This window comes from Macaca mulatta, chromosome 11 (assembly GCF_049350105.2).
Source record: "Macaca mulatta isolate MMU2019108-1 chromosome 11, T2T-MMU8v2.0, whole genome shotgun sequence".
NCBI lineage: Eukaryota > Metazoa > Chordata > Mammalia > Primates > Cercopithecidae > Macaca > Macaca mulatta.
In genome coordinates, this window is record NC_133416.1 from 64,578,600 (window position 1) to 64,601,333 (window position 22,734).

General features: G+C 45.8%; 1 protein-coding gene and 1 non-coding gene across 51 annotated transcripts in view; one reads left to right on the forward strand and one right to left on the reverse strand.

Moving 5' to 3' along the window:
• The window catches only part of R3HDM2 (R3H domain containing 2), a 182,398-nt gene extending 164,184 nt beyond the window's left edge, over positions 1-18,214 (reverse strand). For all 50 annotated transcript variants that reach the window (XM_077954621.1, XM_077954610.1, XM_077954618.1 and 47 more), the window contains exon 1: positions 18,109-18,214. The gene's annotated coding sequence lies outside the window, so the exon portion shown is untranslated. The remainder of the gene's footprint in view (positions 1-18,108) is intronic.
• Positions 7,006-7,113, forward strand: LOC114671137 (U6 spliceosomal RNA). The gene has a single exon (XR_003721033.1). It is a non-coding gene; the product is annotated as a U6 spliceosomal RNA (small nuclear RNA).
• Positions 18,215-22,734: the final 4,520 nt, after the last annotated feature.

Sequence of the window (22,734 nt, forward strand, 5' to 3'; positions counted from 1 at the left end):
TGCAGTGAGCTGAGATCCGGCCACTGCGCTCCAGCACCGGCGACAGAGCGAGACTCCGTCTCAAAAAAAAAAAAAAAAAAAACTACAGCTGAGAGGTGGGGCAAAAAAGAAAAAGAAAAAAAAATTGGCTGCAATACACAGAGAGCCTACCCAAAGGAAAAGTCACAAAACCCAGGAAAAAAAGAAATCACTACCTAACTGAAGACCAATTAAGACCACCTGATCTACTGAAGTATATACGAGCTTCAGAGATGACATATAGCCCCTTTATCCCTTTTGTAAAAAGTGTTAAGATAATTGGGTTCGGCCGGGCGCAGTGGCTCAAGCCTGTAATCCCAGCACTTTGGGAGGCCGAGACGGGTGGATCATGAGGTCAGGAGATCGAGACCATCCTGGCTAATACAGTGAAACCCCCGTCTCTACTAAAAAATACAAAAAACTAGCCAGGCGAAGTGGCGGGTGCCTGTAGTCCCAGCTACTCGGAAGGCTGAGGCAGGAGAATGGCGTGAACCCGAGAGGAAGAGCTTGCAGTGAGCTGAGATCCGGCCACTGCACTCCAGCCTGGGTGACAGAGCGAGACTCCGTCTCAAAAAAAAAAAAAAAAAAAAAAGATAATTGGGTTCATTCCTCCAATTATAAAACTAAATATTCTTTATGGAAAAAAATAAGCTAAAGGAAAACAAAAATTTACCCCATAACCCCCTTCATAACTTTTTTTGTCTCAGTAAGTTCTTTGAAGACAGCTCATTTTTCCAAAGAAAATATGTCCCTCACTTCTAAAACTGATGTAGACTGATGTAGGAAGCCCCAGAAGGAAGGAAAGAAAAGAAAAAAAGCACATGGGCTTATATCAATGAGAGAATATGTAGATTTGTTTTTCAATTTTCTTTTACATTTACCATTTGTATAAATCTAGGGTCAGAATAACCACACATTTCCATTTTTATGAATTAATTTTGTTGGTTAATAAATGTTTTGCATTTTTTTCTACTATCCCTAAAATTTCTTGCTATAGTAGCAACAAGATCCTACTTTTCCAAATACCAAATCAGGTGGTAAACATATCATATTCACTCTGTATGTGTAATCTTACTCTATTTTAACTTATTTTTTATTTAAATGAATTACTCAACATAACCATTCCTTTTATCTGCCATTTCTTGTGTTGAGGCTCTACCAACTATTAATACATCAAGAGATCTTCACATTACCAGGGAAGCAGTATAACCTTTAAAAAAAAAAAAAAAAAAAGAAACTTTACATTTCATGGACAGCTAAATATACATGGAATTACTAAGGTTCTCCTCAAAGTATCCTACATAAACTCTAATCTGAATTCACATACATGCAAAAGCAATTCCAGCATCATAAAATTCTCCCACAAGCACCCAAGTGTAAGGCTCACCTGATCTCAAGTTCAAATGTATTGCCTCATCCATCCAGGTGAAGTGTTAAGAATTATATTTAGGCCAGGCGCGGTGGCTCAAGCCTGTAATCCCAGCACTTTGGGAGGCCGAGGCGGGTGGATCACGAGGTCAGGAGATCGAGACTATCCTGGCTAACATGGTGAAACCCCGTCTCTACTAAAAATACAAAAAACTAGCCGGGCGTGGTGGCGGGCGCCTGTAGTCTCAGCTACTTGGGAGGCTGAGGCGGGAGAATGGCGTGAACCCGGGAGGCGGAGCTTGCAGTGAGCCGAGATCACGCCACTGCACTCCAGCCTGGGAGACACAGCGAGACTCCGTCTCAAAAAAAAAAAAAGAATTATATTTAGTGGCCAGGCACAATGGTTCACACCTATAATTCCAACACTTTGAGAGGCTGAGGCAGAAGAATCACCTGAGGCCAGGAGTTTGAGACCAGCCTGGGCAACATGGCAAGACCCTGTCTCTGCACAGAAATTTAAAAATTAGCCAGGCATGGTGTGTGTGCCTGTAGTCTCAGGTATATGGGAGGATGAGGCAGAAGGATCACTTGAGCCAAGGAGGTTGAAGCTGTGGTGAGCCATGATGGCACCACTGTATTACAGCCTGAATGATAGAGTAAGACCCTGTCTCTAAATAAACAAAAAGAAACTCTATTTATCAAGTATAATTTGGAGAGACACTAGGGAAAAAAACAGTGGATTTCAATTCTACAGGAGAGCTCTACATGGTTCTAAATTTGGCCAAGTAACAGAAATAATGGGAAAGCATACAATCTTAATATCTGCAATTTATGTTACCAGGCAGCTCATTTCTTAAGTAATTTTAGAGCAGTCATTCACATAAAACAAAAGAATATATAAGCCACACAATTAACTGATAAGTTAGTAAGTTAATTAAAATACCAGCTAAAATGTCTGAAAATGACCACCTTCCTCCACCAAAACAACATTTTATACTTCCTCAATACTAAGGTTCTTAGTATATGCAATAATATGCAGAATTTTTGTTTGTTTTTTTGAGACAGCATCTCACTCTGTTACCCAGGCCAGATGGAGTGCAGTGGTGCGATCTTGGCTCACTGCAACCTCAGCCTCCAGGGTTCAAGCAATTCTCCTGCCTCAGCCTCCTAAGTAGCTGGGATTATAAGTGTCCACCATCACACTTAGCTAATTTTTGTATTTTCAGTAGAGACCATGTTTGCCAGGCTGGTCTCAAACTCCTGACCTCAAGTGATCCACTTGCCTGCCTCAGCCTCCCAAACTGTTGGGATTACAGGCATGAGCCTCGGCCTAATAGGCAGAATTGTAACTATTTCAAAAGAACACGTTGCTAACACATCATCACCTTCTCTGCAGCTTATTTATATGTTTCCATATCAAAGGAATATGCAGATATATTTAATGGGCTTCACCTACAGCGCAAAATATTTTTGTGGATAAGACTGACATGTAGAGTCCCAGAGCAGTACATTCTCAAGCTGTTCAATCAGAAGTGATTTTGGTATACCAGATCCCAATTCCAAGGCTAATCCTATTTCAGACTTTCTAAAACATGAGACCTCATCAAGAACCATAAAACTATGCTCCAACAGAAATGTTCAATACATTGAACACCCTGATATGGTTAGGCTTTGGATCCCCACCCAAATATCATCGTGAATTGTAATACCCAGGTGTTGAAGGAGAGACCTAGCGGGAGGTGACTGGATCATAGGAGTGGTTTCCCCCATGCTGTTCTTGTGATAGTGAGTTCTCACAAGAGCTGATGGTTTTATAAGGGGCTCTTCCCCTTTTGTTTCCTTCACATGCTCTCTCACCGGCTGCCATGTAAGACATGCCTGTTTTTTCTTCCACCATAATCTTAAGTTTCCTGAAGCCTGTCCAGCCATTCAAAACTGAGTCAATTAAACCTCTTTTCTTTATAAATTACCCAGTCTCGGGCATTTCTTTATAACAGTGTGAGAACAGACAAATACATATCCTAACTTCATATGAGTTCTAGATTGTATTCACAGATCAATATGTAAAATATATATGCAGATGAATGCAAGATGCAAGTTCAAAACACAAAGCATTGGCCGGGCGCGGTGGCTCATGCCTGTAATCCCAGCACTTTGGGAGGCCAAGGGGGGGCAAATCACTTGAGATCAGGAGTTCAAGACTAGCGTGACCAACATGGCGAAACCCTGTCCCTACTAAAAATACAAAAAAATTAGCCAAGCATGGTGGCATGCACCTGTAATCCCAGCTACTTGGGAGGCTAAGGTGGGAGAATCACTTGAACCTGAGAGGCAGAGGCTGCAGCGAGCCAAGATCACACTAGTGCACTCCAGCCTGGGCAACAGAGTGAGATTCTGTCTCAAGGAAAAAATTAAAACAAACACACAAAACCCACAAAGTATTAAAGGCCTGGGTTGAGAAGATTCCCTACCTAAGAATATTTTAATTCAGACAGCAGAAGATACAAAGAGGGAAACAACTCTTAAGTGACTACAGCCTGGATTACCTGAGCATAACAGGGATACGAAAATGTATTTTTGGTCAGGCGCAGTGGCTCACACCTGTAATCCCAGCACTTTGGGAGGCTGAAGCGGGCAGATCACAAGGTCAGGAGTTTAAGATCAGCCTGGCCAACGTGGTGAAATCTCCTCTCTACTAAAAACACACACAAAAAATTAGCCAGGCGTGGTGGCAGGTGCCTATAGTCCAGCTACTCAGGAGGCTGACGCAGGAGAATTGCTTGAACCCGGAAGGCGGAGGTTGCAGTGAGTCAAGATCATGCCATTGCACTCCAGCCTGGATGACAGAGCAAGACTCCATCTCAGGAAAAAAAAGAAAAAGAAAACTTATGTCACCACCAAATTAGGGGAAAAAAAGCAGTACAATGCCAATCTTCTGTGCAATATCCCATCTCCCATGGCAAGTCACCATAACTACTTATAAATCACTTCATTATGTGAAATAATTCAGGTTAAGGCTAGGCAAGGTAGCTCATGCCTGCACTCCCAACACTTTGGGATGCTGAGGTGGGAGGATCGCTTGAGCCCATGAGTTCAAGACCAGCTGGGCCAATATACTGCAACCTTCTATTTAAAAAAAAAAAAAAAAAAAAAAACAGGCTGGGCAAGGTGGCTCATGCCTGTGATCCCAGCACTTTGGGAGGCCGAGGTGGGCAGATCGCTTGAGGTCAAGAGATCAAGACCAGTCTGACCAACATGGTAAAACCCCTTCTCTACTAAAAATACAAAAATTAGCCAGGCGTGGTGGTGAGCACCTATAATCCCAGCTACTCAGGAAGCTGAAGCAGGAGAATCACTTGAACTCAGAAGGTGGAGGTAGCAGTGAGCCGAGATCGCACCACTGCACTCCAGCCTGGGTGACAGAGCAAGACTCCATCTCAAGAAAAAAAAAAAACTCAGGTTAGATAATTTATTGCTCAAGCACATTTGGGAAGCCACAGAGAGTCTTAGATCTGTAATCCACTTCTTTTTTTTTTTGAGATGCAGTCTCACTCTGTCACCTAGGCAGGAGTGCAGTGGCGTAGTCTCAGCTCACTACAACTTCCGCCTCCCAAGTTCAAGTGATTGTCCTGCCTCAGTCTCCCGAGTAGCTGAGATTACAGGCATGTACAGGCACGCAACACCATACTCAATCAAGTTTTTGTGTATTTTTAGTAGAGACAGGGTTTCACCATGTTGGTCAGGCTGGTCTTGAACTCCTGACCTCAAATGATCCATGCATCTCGGCCTCCCAGAGTGCTGGGATCACATGCGTGAGACACTGCACCTGGCCCACTCTACCTTTTTTTTTTTTACTACAAATAACTAATCTCATAAAAATAACAAAGAATAGGCCACTTCCGCCTCCCGAGTTCAAGTGATTGTCCTGCCTCAGCCTCCCGAGTAGCTGAGATTACAGGCACGTACAGGCACGCAACACCATACCCAATCAAATTTTTTTGTACTTTTAATAGAGACGGGGGTTTCACCACGTTGGTCAGGTTGGTCTTGAACTCCTGACCTCAAATGATTCATGCATCTCAGCCTCCCAGAGTGCTGGGATCACAGGCGTGAGACACCGTGCCTGGCCCACTCTACCTTTTTTTACTACAAATAACTAATCTCATAAAAATAACAAAGAATAGGCCAGGCGCAGTGGCTCACGCCTGTAATCCCAGCACTCTGGGAGGCCAAGGCAAGCTGATCACCTGAGGTCAGAAGTTCGAGACCAGCCTGGCCAACAGGGTGAAACCCCATCTCTACGAAAAATACAAAAATTAGTCTAGCCGAGCGTGGTGATGCGCACCCGTCATCCTAGCTACTGGGGAGGCTGAGGCACGAGAATCACATGAACCCAGGAGGCGAAGTTGCAGTGAGCCGAGATCACATCACTGCACTCCAGTCTGGGCAAAGAGAAAGACTCCATCTCAAAAACAAAACAAAACAAAACAAAACAAAAAACAAAACAAAAAAAAACAAAGAACAGAGAATCAAGAATGAGAAGCAGGCTGTGTGCGGTGTCTTATACCTGTAATCCCAGCACTCTGGGTGGCCGAGGCAGGCAGATCAGCTGAGGTCAGGAGCTCGAGACCAGCCTGGCCAACATGGCAAAACTCTGTCTCTATTAAAAATACAAAAATTAGCTGGGGATGGTGGCAAGCACCTGTAATCCCAGCTACTTGGGAGTCTGAGGCAGGAGAATCACTCGTACCCAGTAGGCGGAGGTTGCAGTGAGCCGACATCGTAACACTGCACTCCAGCCTTGGTGACAAGAGTGAAACTCCATCAAAAAAAATATATATATATACAAAAGAAAAGAACGAGAAGCAATTTCTCTTTATAGGAACCAATCCCCATTAAAGGAATCAGGATTCCTTACAGAAACAATTGATTCCAGGTCTGGGGCAAGTAAAATACAAAGTGAGCACAGAACCCCTTGTTGTGCCAGAGTGTAAGGAAGTGCTCAAAACATGATAGAGATATGTCAAAAGGACAAAGCAGCCAGCTTGAAGGCGCTCCCTCAAGCCCCTCTGAATCAAAGTTAGGACAACTTTTGTATTTCTAATAATAAGTTTTTTTTTGTTTGTTTTTGTTTTTTTTTTGAGACGGAGTCTCGCTCTGGCGCCCAGGCTGGAGTGCAGTGGCCAGATCTCAGCTCACTGCAAGCTCCGCCTCCCGGGTTCCCGCCATTCTCCTGCCTCAGCCTCCCGAGTAGCTGGGACCACAGGCGCCGCCACCTCGCCCGGCTAATTTTTTGTGTTTTTAGTAGAGACGGGGTTTCGCCGTGTTAGCCAGGATGGTCTCGATCTCCTGACCTTGTGATCCGCCCGTCTCGGCCTCCCAAAGTGCTGGGATTACAGGCTTGAGCCACCGCGCCCGGCCTCTAATAATAAGTATTACTGGTACTTTTAATACCAACAGCAATGGACTGTAACTTGTTGAATTTTTTAAAACTGTCAAATCTATACTTATCCTCAAAAACATAGGGGAGGAGAAAAGCTCTTCTCTTTAGAACAATACCAGCCATAAATGCAGAGGGAATGAGAGAATGTGAAAATCAACATATTCAAAGCACCAGTGGTGCTCGCTTCCACAGCACATATACTAAAATTGGACTGATACAGAGAAGATTTAGCATGGTCCCTGACCAAGGATAACATGCACATTCATGAAGCATTCTATTAAAAAAGGAAAAAAGAAACCACTAATGTAACAACAGATTCAGACAAGGATCATCAATGGATGCTAATGTCACTGGGTAAAAGGTTGTGGAGGAAAAGAGACCCAAAATCTTAAAAGTATCATCCCACAGATGTTTCTTAATTACAAAAGAAAAGGATCCAACATCACAAGGCCAGGAGTGAAAAAGAAAAAAAAAAAAAAAGCGGAAAGATTCCTTTACAATGAAGAAATCTAGCAGATATCAATTGAACCAAGTGATCAAAGTTATCATCAATAATGAGACAAAGTGACATTATGTGCACACAACATCACCTGGGTAGTATTCTTGCCAAGTATATTTGACTTGAATCTAATCATGACAAATTCAAACTGTACAATATTCTTCAAAACAACTGGCCTGGACGCTTCAAAAATATTAATGACATGAAAAAAAAAAAAAAAAAAAAAAAACAGAAGAGAACTGCTCTAGGTTAAAAGAGACTACAAACATACAACAATTAAATACAACACATATTCCTTGAAGGAATCCAGGATTGTGGGGGTAAGGTGTAAACCATGTTGAGATAACTGAAGAAGTATGGACTGTTTATAACATTATTATACCACTGTAAAATTTCTGAATGTGATAGTGAACTTAATAATGGTATTATGGAAAACACCATTGTTCTCAGGCGATATATGCTTAAGAAATTATGGAGTGAGGTGTCCTGATGTCTGTAATTTATTTCCTAATACGTGAATAAAAATTCCTAATATACAGTAACACAAAAAACTGTGTGTGTGCTATGCGTGCAGGGAGGTACGAGAGAGGAGAGAGAAAAAGTGAGAGGGAGAGGAAGAGAGAGGAAGGGAGAGAGCAAACATACAAACGTGGCAAAATATTATCAATTGGTAAACACAGGTAATGTCCTACCCGTGTCCACTGTATCATTTCTCCACCTTTCCTATAGGTTTGAAATTCTTCCACATAAAATGTTGGAGCCAAAAAGAACAAGAAGCATCATTAACCAAAATACTTGACTGCCCAACACAAACTTGTCGTGTCCTAAAAGGTAATTTGAGATGAGGGTTAAAAGCACAGACTTCAGGCCAGGCACTATGGCTCACACCTATAATCCTAACACTCTGGGAGAATGAGGAGGGCTGGCTGACTGAGCCCCAGGAGTTCAAGACCAGCCTGGGCAACATGGCGAAACCCTGTCTCTACTAAAAATACAAAAAATTAGCCGGCAATGGTGGCGCATGCCTGTAGTCCCAGCTACTCGAGAGGGTGAGGCAGGAAAATCACTTGAATCTGAGAGGCAGAGGCTGCAGTGAGCCGAGATTGCGCCACTGCACTCCAGCCTGGGCAACACAGTGAGACACTGTCTCCAAAAAAAAAAGCCAGCCGGGCGTGGTGACTCACGTTTGTAATCCCAGCACTTTGGGAGGCCAAGGAAGGCAGATCATGAGGTCAGGAAATCGAGACAAGCCTAGCCAACATGGTAAAACCCCATCTCTACTAAAAATACAAAAATTAGCCAGGCGTGGTGGTGGGCACCTGTAGTCTCAGCTACTCGGGAGGCTGAGGCAGGAGAATTGCTTGAACCCGGGAGGCAGAGGTTGCAGTGAGCCGAGATTGTGCCACGGCACTCCAGCCTGGGCGACACATTGAGACTCCGTCTCAAAAAAAAAAAAAAAAAGCCTAGGTAATCCCAGCACTTTGGGAGGACAAGGTGGGTGGATTACCTTAAGTCAGGAGTTTGAGACCAGCCTGACCAACATGGTAAAACCCCATCTCTACTAAAAATACAAAATTAGGCCTATAATCCCAGCTACTTGGGAGGCTGAGGCAGGAGAACCGATTGAGCCCAGGAGCCAGATGTTGCAGTGAGTGGAGATCCCACCACTGCACTCCAGCCTGGGCTACAGGGCGAAATTCCATCTCAAAAAAAAAAAAAAAAAAAAAAAAAACCACATAGACTTCCACATCAAACTGGGTTTATATCCTGGCCACATGATGATGGTCATATAATCTAACCTAACTTCCCTAAGCCTCACTGTGAAATGGGGATAATACAATACTATTCCATGAGGATTATTATTCTGAGCATTAAATGATCTAATATGTATAATTTGTTACTATAGTCCCATGATATTATCACATTATGTGTTCTTGTTTTGTGTGTCTTGGCAGCTTACAGGTAATTTTGTCAAAATTTTTGCCAAATATACCTACAATCAAATAATTATAATGCATTCCATCCAAGGACCAATAAAAGTCCGTCCTCCATTGGCACAAATAAGTGAGAACCAACATTCTCTAAAGAATATAGCACGTGATGGAAAATGTAGTTTATCAGCTTATGTTTGCTCCTTCCTCAAAAAATTACTGGGTTACCTGTCAGGAATGGGCATAGGCTACCTTGGTCCCAAAAATGTCAGTCTTAACATTAAAATCCAATGCCATCAAGCCAGGAGTGTCCCTAAAATTCTGGTATTTCCTGGGGTTCCATGTCAGCTCTCCTATCACTTTCTTAAGTTTGCCCTGGGTAGCCCTCTTTCCTAACACGGATTAAACCTTCTTGTGAAGAGTACTTCCAAATCTAAATACCCCTGCCTCTCTCTAGCACTCCAGATCCACTTAGACAACTAGCTTGTAGACATTTCCAAAAGTGAACTCTCTACCAACATTTCCTCTAATCCCAAACCTACCCTTTTCTTATCTCAGTAAGCAACATCACCCAGTTCGCCCAAGACACAAACCTGAGCGTCATCCATCCACGATTCCTCCCCTCTTCCCACATTTAAACAATCTCCAAATTCTGGAACCATCTCGCATTCATCTGCTCTTCTCAGCTCTGTTTCCTCTCCTCCATTCTCATTACTTCTGCGCAGAGCATTTAGTTAATGGGGCAAGGCCTCCAGAGCTTTCTTTTGCCTTCAGCAGAGCAACTAACAATGTTGCCAACGGTGGTTGCGCTGGCTGCCCTGCTGGCTGCCCTGTTGGTCTTCGTCCTTGAACAACTAAAAGTCTTTAGCCTATCTTTGATGGACGTGTAGTGATAGTGGAAAGGAAACTGTTTCAAGCTACTGAGATATAGACGTTTTTTACCCAGCACACTCTAGGCTACCCTGATTTCGATTTTTTTTTTTTTTTTTTTTTTTTTTTTGTAAACGGAGTCTCTGTTGTCCAGGCTGGACTACAGTGGTGCGATCTCAGCTCACTGCAACCTCTGCCTCCCGGGTTCAAGTGATTCTCCTGCCTCAGCCTCCCCAGGAGCTGGGATTACAGGCACCCACTACCACGCCCAGCTAATTCTTTTGTGTGTATTTTTGGTAGAGATGGGGTTTCACCATATTGGCCGTGCTGGTCTCAAATTCTGACCTCAGGTGATCCACCCGCCTCAACCTCCCAAAGTGCTGGGATAACAGGCATGAGCCACTACACCTGGTCTCAGTTATATAGACTACAACAGCCTCCTAACCAGTGTCACTCCCTCTACTCTAAGTACTCTTTCAAATTGCTGCCAGTTTCCCTTGCAAAATACAAAATAATCATTTCATTTCTCTGATTAAAAATCTTCAGAGGCTCACCTTTGCCTCAAAATATTCCAAATTCTTTAATATAGCTTGTAAAGCCCACCATAAAATCAGGCCCTAAATATATCCTTCTCTTCAGCCATTCAAAATACTGCCCCATATATACCATCCATATTCTCCTTTCCTTTTTTTTTTTTTTTTTTTTTTTGAGATGGAGTCTTGCTCTGTCGCCCAAGCTGGAGTACAGTGATGCGGTGTGGGCTCACTACAACCCCCACCTCCAGGGTTCAAGCAATTCTTGTGCCTCAGCCTCCCGAGCAGCTAGGATTACAGGCAAGCACCACCATGCCTGGCTAATTTTCTGTATTTTTAGTTGAGACAGTGTTTTATCATGTTGGCCAAGCTGGTCTTGAACTCCTGACCTCATGGATCCGCCCACCTCGGTCTCCCAAAGTACTGGGATTACTACAGGCATGAGCCACCGTATCTGGCCATCTTTTTCTTTTTTTAGAGACAGGGTCTCACTGTTGACCAGCCTGGGGTACAGTGGTACAATCACAGCTCAGTGCAACCTCAAACTCCTGGGCTCAAGTGATCCTCCTACCTGTCTCTCAAGTAGCTGGGACAAAAGGTGCATGCCACCACATCCAGCTAATTGCTTTAACTTCTGGTAGAGGTGGGGGTCTCACAATGTTGCCCAGATTACTTTAAAACTCCTGACATGATGCAATTCTCCGCCTTGACCTCCCAAAGCACTAAGATTACAGGTGTAAGCCACCGTGCCCAGCCTCATACCATATTCTTTAATACCTCTAGGTTTTGCCCAGGCTATTATACCTGCTTGAAATGCTCTCCCACCCTTACACTACCCCATGATATCTTTGTCTGCCTAGCCATACAAGTACCCTCAGCAGCTATCCCTCCCATTCTCTCAATAGCTATTCAAATTTGCCTCTCTTCTCAAGGCCCCTATTCAACCAACTTGCCTTACTCTAAGACATCAGCTCCCTGACATAAAAGTAAGTCTCCTACATCACAAGTAATATAAACGTCATAAGCCAGAAACTCTCAAATGCCTTTGTTTAGATATCAAACATTTCTCCCCACCCCTTTCCTGACCTTTTCCTTCTCTTAATGAAGGGGATAATAATTCTACCCCTGCTTTAGATTGCATCTTCTCTACAGGCTCAAGAACTTCATTCTGTTATCACAACTCTGTATTGTCTTGCTCATTCTCCTGTATACATAAATATGCCACTTTCTTGCACATTCCTTCTAATTACTGTCCTCTCTCTCCATCTCTTTGCAGTCATCTTGAAAGACAAAGTTTGTTTTTTCTCTCCTCCCATTTATTCCTCAAAATGTCCTCATCATTCTAGTGACCCTGATCTCACTGAAGACACCAATGACCTGACTGCCACATCCAATGAGTTATTTTCTGTCCTTACCATACTTGGTCTTTCTACCACCTCTGATACTACTGCCTTCCTCCTCCTTGAAACTCCTCCTAGTTCTCATTACACACACTTCACTAGTTTTCCTTTTTTTTTTTTTTTTTTTTTTTTTAAATAGAGATGAGGTCTCATTATGTTGCCCAGGATGGTCTCAAATTCCTGGCCTCAAGTAATCCTCTCGCCTAGGCCCATAGTACTGGGATTACAGGCATGAGCCACTGCACCCAGTCTTTACTAGTTTTCCATCTACCTTTAGGCCTCCTCAGATTTCTTCTGGGGCGCCACTTCCACCAGTCACACCTTTAACCACCAGTGTTCTTCAAGTCCTCTCCTCAGCCTGCAGCTCTTCAGTCTCAACATGCCTCTTAGCTGACCCAAACCCATCACTTCAACTACAACATATATACTACTATACTACTGACTCCCAAATCTCTCTCTAGTCCCAACTTCTCTACCTCTGGACTGGTATATCCAACTACCTAGCAGGCGTTTCCATATGGTTCCACAGGTACCTCAAATTCAACCATTCCAAAACCAAACATCTCATTTTTTATTCCCAAACATGCATCTTCCTGTATTCCCTAAATTATAAATGGAAGGCACTATCCACCCTAGCATGGAACCCAGAAAACTAGAAGTCATCCTTCTCATTACCACTATTATCCTCTCTCTTGCTCTGTAGCTTTGTCAATCACGCATGCACACATCTCCATGTCTAACAGGTTCTGTCGTTTTTTTTTTTTCCTCTGAGTTTTGCTCTTGTTACCCAGGCTGGGGTGCAATGGTGGGATCTCTGCTCACTGCAAACTCCGACTCCCTGGTTCAAGCATTTCTCCTGTCTCAGCCTCCCAAATAGCTGGGATTATAGGCATGCGCCACCACACCCAGCTCATTTTGTATTTTTAGTAGACGGGGTTTCTCCATGTTGGTCAAGCTGGTCTCCAACTCCTGACCTCAGGTGATTCGCCCGACTCAGCCTCCCAAAGTGCTGGGATTACAGGCATAAGTGACCACGCCCGGCTTTTTTTTTTTTTTTTTTAAAAAGACAGGGTCATCACTTCTCTGCCTTTTGGCTAAGATCAAGCATAGTAAAAGACAGGGTCTCACTCTATTGCCCAGGCTGGAGTGCAGTGTGGTGGGATTGTGGCTTACTGTAGCCCTGACTCCCAGGTTTAGGTGATCCTCCCACCTCAGCCTCCCAAATAGCTGGGACTACAGGTGTGCGCCACCAGGCCCAGCTAATTTTTCTTATATTTCTTTAGAGACAGGCTCTCACTAAGTTGCCCCAGGCTGGTCTCAAACTGGGCCCAAGAGATCCTCCCACCTCAGCCTCCCAAAGTGCTGGGATTATAGGTGTGAGCCACCACACCCAGCCTGACTATCTATTAAATATCTAATGGTGGCTCATGCCTGTAATCCCAGCACTCTGGGAGGCCGAGGCAGGAGGATCACAAAGTCAGGAGACCAGCCTGACCAACATGGTGAAACCCCATCTCTACTAAAAATACAAAAATTAGTCAGGCGTGGTGGCACGTGGATTACAGAATCCTAGCTACTCAGGAGGCTGAGGCAGGACAATCACTTGAACCCGGGAGGTGGAGGTTGCAGTGAGCTGAGATCATGCCACTGCACTCCAGCCTCGGCAACAGATCAAAACTGTGTCTCAAAAATAAAAAAATTAAAATTAAAATTAAATAAATAAATAAAACAAATATGCCTGCTCTCCTGAAGCTTACTTTTTTTTTTTTTTTTTTTTTTTTTGAGACAGAGTCTCGGTCTGTTACCCAGGCTGGAGTGCAGCGGCACAATCTCAGCTCACTGCAACCTCCGCCTCCCGGGTTCAAGACGTTCTCCTGCCTCAGCCTCCCGAGTAGCTGGGACTACAGGCATGTGCCACCACACCCAGCTAATTTTTGTATTTTTAGCAGAGACAGGGTTTCACCATGTTGGCCAGGCTGGTCTCGAACTTCTAACCTCAGGTGATGCCCCAGCCTTGGCCTCCCAAAGTGCTGGGATTACAGGCGTGAGTCACTGCACCTGACCCTGAAGCTTACTTTCTACTGGGGGAGATTAAAATATATGTTACAGGTTGATAAGGATTGAGGCGGAAAATAAAGCAGAAAAGGTGGATAGGGAGTTATGTAAATACATATGCAGGAGGGGCTTTGCCATCCAGATAGCCAAGGGAGTATCACTGTTAACAGTGACATTTAGGCCGGGCACGGTGGCTCAAGCCTGTAATCCCAGCACTATGGGAGGCCGAGACGGGCGGATCACGAGGTCAGGAGATCGAGACCATCCTGGCTAACACGGTGAAACCCCGTCTCTATTAAGAAATACAAAAAACTAGCCGGGCGAGGTGGCGGGCGCCTGTAGTCCCAGCTACTCGGGAGGCTGAGGCCGGAGAATGGCGTGAACCCGGGAGGCGGAGCTTGCAGTGAGCTGAGATCCGGCCACTGCACTCCAGCCTGGGCGACAGAGCAAGACTCCGTCTCAAAAAAAAAAAAAAAAAAAAAAAAAAAAAGTGACATTTGGGCCAGGCACGGTGGCTCACGCCTGTAATCTCAGCACTTTGGGAGGCCAAGACAGGCAGATTACGAGGTCAGGAGATCGAGTCCATCCTGGCTAACACGGTGAAACCCCGTCTCTACTAAAAATACAAAAAAATTAGCCGGGCACGGTGGCGGGCGCCTGTAGTCCCAGCTACACGGGAGGCTGAGGCAGGAGAATGGCATGAACCTGGGAGGTGGAGCTTGCAGTGAGTGGAGATCGCGCCACTGCACTCCAGCCTGGGCGACAGAGCGAGACTCCATCTCAAACACAAAAAAAATACATTTGGTAAGCTGGGCGTGGTGGCTCACGCCTGTAATCCCAGCACTTTGGGAGGCCGAGGCAGGCAGATCACGAGGTCAGGAGATCCAGACCATCCTGGCTAACACGGTGAAACCCCATCTCTACTAAAAATACAAAAAAAATTAGCCGGGCGTGGTGGTGGGCGCCTGTAATCCCAGCTACTCGGAAGGGTGAGGCAGGAGAATGGTGTAAACCCAGGAGGCAGAGGTTGCAGTGAGCTGAGATCGCGCCACTGCACTCCAGCCTATGCGACAGGAGTGAGAGTCCGTCTCAAAAAAAAAAAAAAAAAAAGAAAGAAAAGAGTGACATTTCGGCAGGGCGCAGTGGCTCACACTTGTAATCCCTACACTTTGGGAGGCAGAGGTGGGTGGATCACTTGAGGTCAGAAGTTCAAGACCAGCCTGGCCAACATATAGTGAAACCCTATATCTACTAAAAATACAAAACAATTAGCCATGCATGATGGTGGGTACCTGTAATCCCAGCTACTCGGGGGGCTGAGGCAGGAGAGTCGCTTGAACCCAGGAGGTAGAAGTTGCAGTGAGCCGAGATCATGCCACTGCACTCCAGCCTGAGCGACAGAGTGAGACTTCCATCTCAAAAAAAAAAAAGTGAAATTTGAGTAAAGACCTGAAGGAGGTGAGGGGACAGACAGGCTATGCTCTTACGCAGCTTAGAGAAAGGTAATTCAGGAAGAGGGAACAAGAGCATAGACCCTGAGGCAGAAATATGCCTAGCGTGCTCAAGGAACAGCCAGAGGCCAGTGTGCATGTTAGGGGGAAAGAGTGCCACAGATCTAGAGCTTTAAAGTTAAGATTGGTTTGGCTGGGCGCGGTGGCTCACACCTGTAATCCCAGCACTTTGGGAGGCCAAGGTGGGCGGGTCATGAGGTCAAGTGATAGAGACTATCCTGGCTAACACAGTGAAACCCCGTCTCTACTAAAAATACAAAACATTAACCGGGTGTGGTGGGGGGCTGCCTGTAGTCCCAGCTACTAAGGACGCTGAGGCAGAATGGCATTAACCTGAGAGGCGGAGCTTGCAGTGAGCCGAGATTGCACTACTGCACTCCAGCCTGGGCAACAGAGGGAGAACAGAACCAAAAAAAAAACAAAAGTAACATTAGTTTTTATTTTGAAAGAGAAAGGAAGCCATCTCCTCTCTTAATTTTCTATTAAAAAATATTAGGCATGCTTCTTTTCTTTTTTTTTTTTGAGACAGAGTCTCGCTCTGTCACTCAGGCTGGAGTAGAGTGGCACAATCCACAATCCTGGCTCACTGCAACCTCCGCCTCCCGGGTTCAAGTGCTTCTCCCGCCTCAGTCTGCCAAGAAGCTGAGATTACAGATTCCACCACCCCTCGCTACTTTTTGTATTTTTAGTAGAGACAGGGTTCCAGCATGTTGACCAGGCTGGTCTCAAACTCTTGACCTCAGGTGATCCACCTGCCTTGGTCTCCCAAAGTGCTGGGATTACAGGCGTGAGCCACCCAACCCAGCCACTCAGGCATGCTATTTGTCAAATTTTTTAAAAACTTTACATTGTAAAGCTCTGCCAAGAGCAATGGCTCACGCCTGTAATTCCAGTGCTTTTGGGAGGCTGAGGCCAGAGGATCACTTGAGGCCAGGAGTTCAAGACCAGCCTGGGCAACATAGCAAGATCCCATCTCTACAGAAAAAAAAATTGTGAAGCTCTACTAATCATATAATGGACACAAAGACAACTAGAACTGCCACTCTGAAATTTAACTTGTTAAGAGTTCATCAGGCCTTCAAGAAAAAAGTTATCTTTTCTCTCAACTCTCTGGAGAACAGCAACAGGATAAGAAAAATACAACTAAAAACTGAACTGAATTAATCTAACAGGCCACTTTTTACCACTATTTAAACTTTGTCTTTCCCGGCGCGGTGGCTCACGCCTACCACTTTAGGAGGCGTGTGGCAGGTGGATCACGTGAGCTCAGGAGTTCCAGACCAGCCTGGGAAGCAAGGTGAAACCCCGTCTCCACAAAAATCAGCCAGGAGTAGTGGCTCACGCCTGTACTCCCAGCTACTTGGGGGACTGAGGTAGGAGGATCGCTTGAGGCCAGGAGGCAGAGGTTGCACTGAGCCAAGAAGGAACCACTACATTCCATCCTGGGTGACAGACTGAGACCCTGTCTCAAAAAAAATACAACTTTTTGTCTTGCTACCCCAGCATCAAAAAGGGGTTGGGGGTGGGGTGGGGGAATATTGGTGGAAGAAAACGAAAAAAAAAAAAAAGCATTAGGAAGAAAAGCCACAAATAATTCAACTGCAAATCTATCTAAAAATACAAGAAAATGCTAGGAATTTGTGATATTCCTGAAATGAAACCTGTCACTTTCCTCCTTCCTTGAGTCTCCACGTGGCTTATGCACATCAGACAGGACTCAGGCTTCTCAGTCTTAGTTATCCATTTGAACAACCCATGTACAAGGATATTCACCTAACCGGGATGTGAATTTAAACTTCTCCACTTTTCTTTCTTCCGTTTTAACGCAATTCTGGGATTGTTATTCAGTCATTTCTCCTCATTATCCAATAAAAATTCACTCTAAGAAAGAATTCCTGGTAGTTCCGAGACTAATGGCCACAAATGTTTAAAGACGTTAGCTCTACAGGAAAACGAATCAAAGCGTTTTCAGGTGCTCAAGTAAGTTATGAGCTTAGTGTAGGCCCAAGTTTTAAGCTATAGAAACATATCCCTGTATGTGCCAACTCAAATCCCCGTCCCTGTGATAAACCTGGACACCAGTATGATTTTAAACACTTCTACACCTCTCCGTCCTATTTTTCCATGCTCCAAGCTCGAAGGAAAACCGCCACCCAAGAAACACACGGAGCTAGCCACCCCGAAGCACTACAAGGGCACAACAGTTTTTAGGTGCCCCCGCAAAGGCCACAGGTGGCGCCATCCCTCTGCCCCCGCACCGCCGCCCTCCGCCCTCCGCCCTCCGGCTTCTCTCCAGCTGCGCACACTTGGAACACTCCTTCCCCGGGCCATCCGACCCTGACCCATCGCCCCCGGGACCGGCTGCCCGGCGCGGGAAACCCAGGCCGCGGGGCCTCCTAGCGCCCGTCCGCGCGGCCGCCACGCCCCCTCCCCACAGGCCGTCCGGGCCGCCAGCCCCCTCGGCCGGGAGGTGGCCTCACCTCGCACGGGCCGTAGCGGGGAGGGCGCCCACGTCTCCGCCCGCCGCCCGGGCCCACGGCCGCTCGGCTGCGGCTCGGCCCCGACGGCCGGCGGCGGCGCGCTTCTGGGGGCGGGCTCTTCTCGGCCGGGGCTTCCCCGGGGCCGAGGGCTGGGAAACAGGGGGGACTGGGGCGGGGGAGGGGAAAGGGGCTTGGGAAGGAAGGGGGAGAGGGGAAGAAAAGGGGGGAACCAAACCCGGAAAGGGAGAAAAAGGGGGAGGGGAAATCAGAAGGGGAAGAAAAGCCCAGAGTCCGCCCCCCGCTGCGGCCTACGCGCTACGTCACTACGTCCGGCGTTGTCGTCACCGCGTCCTGCGTTCAGTCTGTCCCCGCTTCCTGCCTGCCCGCGTGCGCCTCAGGAGCCTTGCGGGGCCTACCGCCTGCCGCACGCACTCCCGCGGGCGCGCGCGCACTCGCACTCGCTCGCTAGCCCTCTCTTCCCTCCGCGTTACCTGTGTCAGGACACCAATCCGGAGCCACTGGGAGCCTCGGTCCTCCTTAAACCCATCAAGTCTGTTAGATAGAATACCCTGGATTTCAATGTAATATTAATAGTGATCATCCTAAAGTAATTTCAATTTACAGAGCACTTTCAAAACAGCCTTTCACTTAGGGCAGTAACTCCTGTACCAAAGAACGTGCACTCGGTATTCGTTGTACACATGGATAACTATAATTCAGGTAAATGTCCATTTTACAGATGAAAAAACCTGACCTAGGAGGAACGCAGTCTGTCCTATTAAGATCACATTCTTACCATCTTCCCTTCTCTAAGATACAGTTCTCAAAAATCATCTTAAGGCCGGGCGCGATGGCTCAGGCCTGTAATCCCAGCACTTTGGGAGACCGAGGCGGGCGGATCACGAGGTCAGGAGATCGAGACCATCCTGGCTGAAACGGTGAAACCCCCGTCTCTACTAAAAATACAAAAAAATTAGCCGGGCGTGGTGGCGGGCGCCTGTAGTCCCAGTTACTCGGGACGCTGAGGCAGGAGAATGGTGGGAACCCGGGAGGCGGAGCTTGCAGTGAGCTGAGATCGCGCCACTGCACTCCAGCCTGGGCGACAGAGCAAGACTCCGTCTCAAAAAAAAAAAAAATCTTAAATTTTCAACCTTCCCCGTTTTGTCCATTCTAGGCAGAATCAATTTAGTTATTGATTATGTGCGTGTGGATAATTTACTAACCAAACTCCCTCAAAGAAGCAATGTAAGCCGGGCACGGTGGCTCAAGCCTGTAATCCCAGCACTTTAGGAGGCCGAGACGGGCGGATCACAAGGTCAGGAGATCGAGACCATCCTGGCTAACCCAGGTGAAACCCCATCTCTACTAAAAAATACAAAAAAAAAACTAGCTGGGTGAGGTGGCGGGCACCTGTAGTCCCAGCTACTCGGGAGGCTGAGGCAGGAGAATGGCGTAAACCCGGGAGGCAGAGCTTGCAGTGAGCTGAGATCGCGCCACTGCACTCCAGCCTATGCGACAGAGCGAGACTCCGTCTCAAAAAAAAAAAAAAAAAAAGAAGCAATGTAGTCTTTTGTAGAATTCGACCATTAGATATGTACCTTGCGACAGGAACTGCGGTAGGCAAAAAAAAAGTCAAATAATTATAGTACAATTTAAGTGCTATAATAGAAAGGTTTCAATGTGCTATGGAAATACAAGGAACAGCAATTCATTCTTAGAGGTAAAAGAGGTTGAGTAAGTTACAGAGAAACTACAGGTGAAATTCCAGCTAATCTTGAGACTATAAATAGTTCACTAGAGAGGTACGACTGGAGATTCCAGCAAAGTCATAGAGGCATGAAGTTCATCTTTCCTTCAAGGATGAGCAAGTTCCAGGTTGGTTGGCCTGTTTTTTTTGTTTGTTTTGTTTTGTTTTTGTTTTTGTTTTTGTTTTTGAGATGGGGTCTCACTTTGTCACCCAGGCAGATAGAGTGCAGTAGTGCAATGTCAGCTCACTGCAACCTCCACCTCCCAGGTTCAAGTGATTCTCCTGCCTCAGCCTCCTGAGTAGCTGGGACTACAGGCGCTCACCACCATGCCTGGCTAATTTTTGTATTTTTAGTAGAGACAGGGTTTTGTCATGTTGGCCAGGCTGTTCTTGAACTCCTGGCCTCAGGTGATCCACCCACCTCGGCCTCCCAAAGCGCTGGGACTACAGGTGTGAGCCACCTCTCCCAGCCCTCTTGCCTGGTCATTACTGCCTCCTGCCCCCAAATTCTCTCAACCCCCTGGAGAACAGCAACGGGGGAAGAAAAATACAACTAAAAACTGAGCTGAACTAATCTAACCTGCCACTTTTCACCACGATTTAAACTTTTTGTCTTGGCCAGGTGCAGTGGCTCACACCTAGCACTTTGGGAGGCCAAGGCAGGAGGATCGTTTGAGCTCAGGAGTTCCAGATCAGGCAGTGATGACCAGGAGGAAATAATAGTTAATATTTGTATTATGTGTATGTAAGTACAATATACAATGTGTAGCATTCTAGATCTACTGTTACTATCAAATTCTCAATACAGTAGGTAGTATTATTATACCTGTTTTATAGATGAGGAAACCTGAGGCACAATAATTAAACCAAAGTACCAGATTTATTTATTTATTTATTTATTTTTGAGACAGAGTCTTGCTCTGTCACCCAGGCTGGAGTGCAGTTGCGTGATCTTGGCTCACTGCAACCTCTACTTCCCGGGTTCAAGTGATTCTCCTGCCTCAGCCTCTCAGGTAGCTGGGACTACAGGCATGTGCCACCACGCCCGGCTAATTTTTTTTATGTTTTTTTATTTTTTACTTTTATTTTTTGGTACTTTTAGTACAGATGGGGTTTCACCATGCTGGTCAGGCTGGTCTCAAACTCCTGACCGCAAGTGAGCCGCCCACCTCGGCCTCCCAAAGTGCTGGAATTACAGATGTGAGCCACCACGCCCCACCTACAAGCATGTTTTAAGGGCTAAAAAGAAGGGGACAGGGAGTGGGCTGATACAAAGTTGTCGGGTATTCTTGTTGGTTTACAGAAATAACATTGATTAGTGATTGGCTGTACATTGTTAAGCTATAGGATCTAGGTTATAGTGTCCAGTGCAGCATTATTAGGTTAATTTATAGTTACTTGTGGCAATTGCTTGCTATTGCCACATTGCCAATTGCTTGATGCTGTTTATCAAGAGATGAATACATAGCTCAAAAGCAGGGAGTAGGACATGATTGCCGTCTCATTTTATTTATTTATTTATTTATTTTAATTAATTTTTTTTTTTTTTTTTTTTTTGAGATATGCTCTCACTCTATTTCCCAGGCAGGTGTGCTGCAGTATGATTACAGCTCACTGCACCTTCAACCTCCTGGGCTCAAATGATCCTCCAGTCTCAGCCTCCTGAGTAGCTGGGACTACAGGCACATACCACCACTCCCAGTTTCTTTTTATTTTATTTTTTTATTTTAGTATGTATAGGGTCTGGCTATGTTGCCCAGGCTGGTCTTGAACTCGTGAGTTCAAATGATTTGCCCGCTTTGGCCTCCTAAAATGCTGAGATTACAGGCTTGAGCCACCATGCCTGGTCTGCTGTCTCATTTTAATGTCTCTCTGAGCCTGATCATTTTAAAAGACTTGCATTTCCCAGATTAAAATTGTTTTCTTTTCTCAGTGCTGTGACACAGAATGAAAGCCTGAAATGTTTCTGAGACAAGTACAAGAACTGAAGAACAATAACCAAGAATACCTGGCTTTAAAACCTATACTCCTGGCCGGGCATGGTGGCTCATGCCTGTAATCCCAGCACTTTGGGAGGCCGAGGTGGGTGGATCATGAGGTCAGAAGTTCGAGACCACCCTGACCAACATGGTGAAACCCCGTCTTTACTAAAAATACAAAAATTAACTGGGAGTGGTGGTGCACACCTGTAATCCCAGCTACTCAGGAGCCTGAGGCAGGAGAACTGCTTGAACCCAGGAGGCGGAGGTTGCAGTGAGCCAAAATTATGCCACTGCACTCCACCCTGGGCGCTAGAGTGAGACTCCATCTCAAAAAAAAAAAAAAAAAATCTCAGAACTTCTTTTCCAAGACAGATAAAAACCCCAAAGGGTGAGCAAATTTGGAACTGAAGGCCTTTGCCTACCTTAAGAGTTCCCTCTGAGAGCATCAAAGACATGGCTAGAACACTGTGCCTCCCTTCCCTTATCCTTCAGACTTCATGGTTTTGAGACCTCTTGGGCAAAACTCAACCAAGGCTAACAAATAAGGCTAGATTGAGAACCCCAGGGAGGGAGGATGGAGGGATGGGAATGGGCTTTGAGAAACACCAGGCAAAAAAGAATGCAACTCTCAATTGTTCATGCATGACAGTGAGCTAAAGTGCCTTGCCAATGACCCGTTCTTCTTTGAGAGTCTCCCTTTAACATTCTTTCCCAAAACCCGTGATCTGTGCCTTTCCCCCATCCCCAGGATTCCCAGCATGGGTAGTGATCTGAGGAGAAATTTAATCTCTCACCTTTGTCCCCAGGCTTGGCAGCTCACATGGATAACAACTGTCTCCCAACATTGGCCCAGGGACATGTCTTTCCCTAAACAAACCAACCTCTCCTCACGTCCCC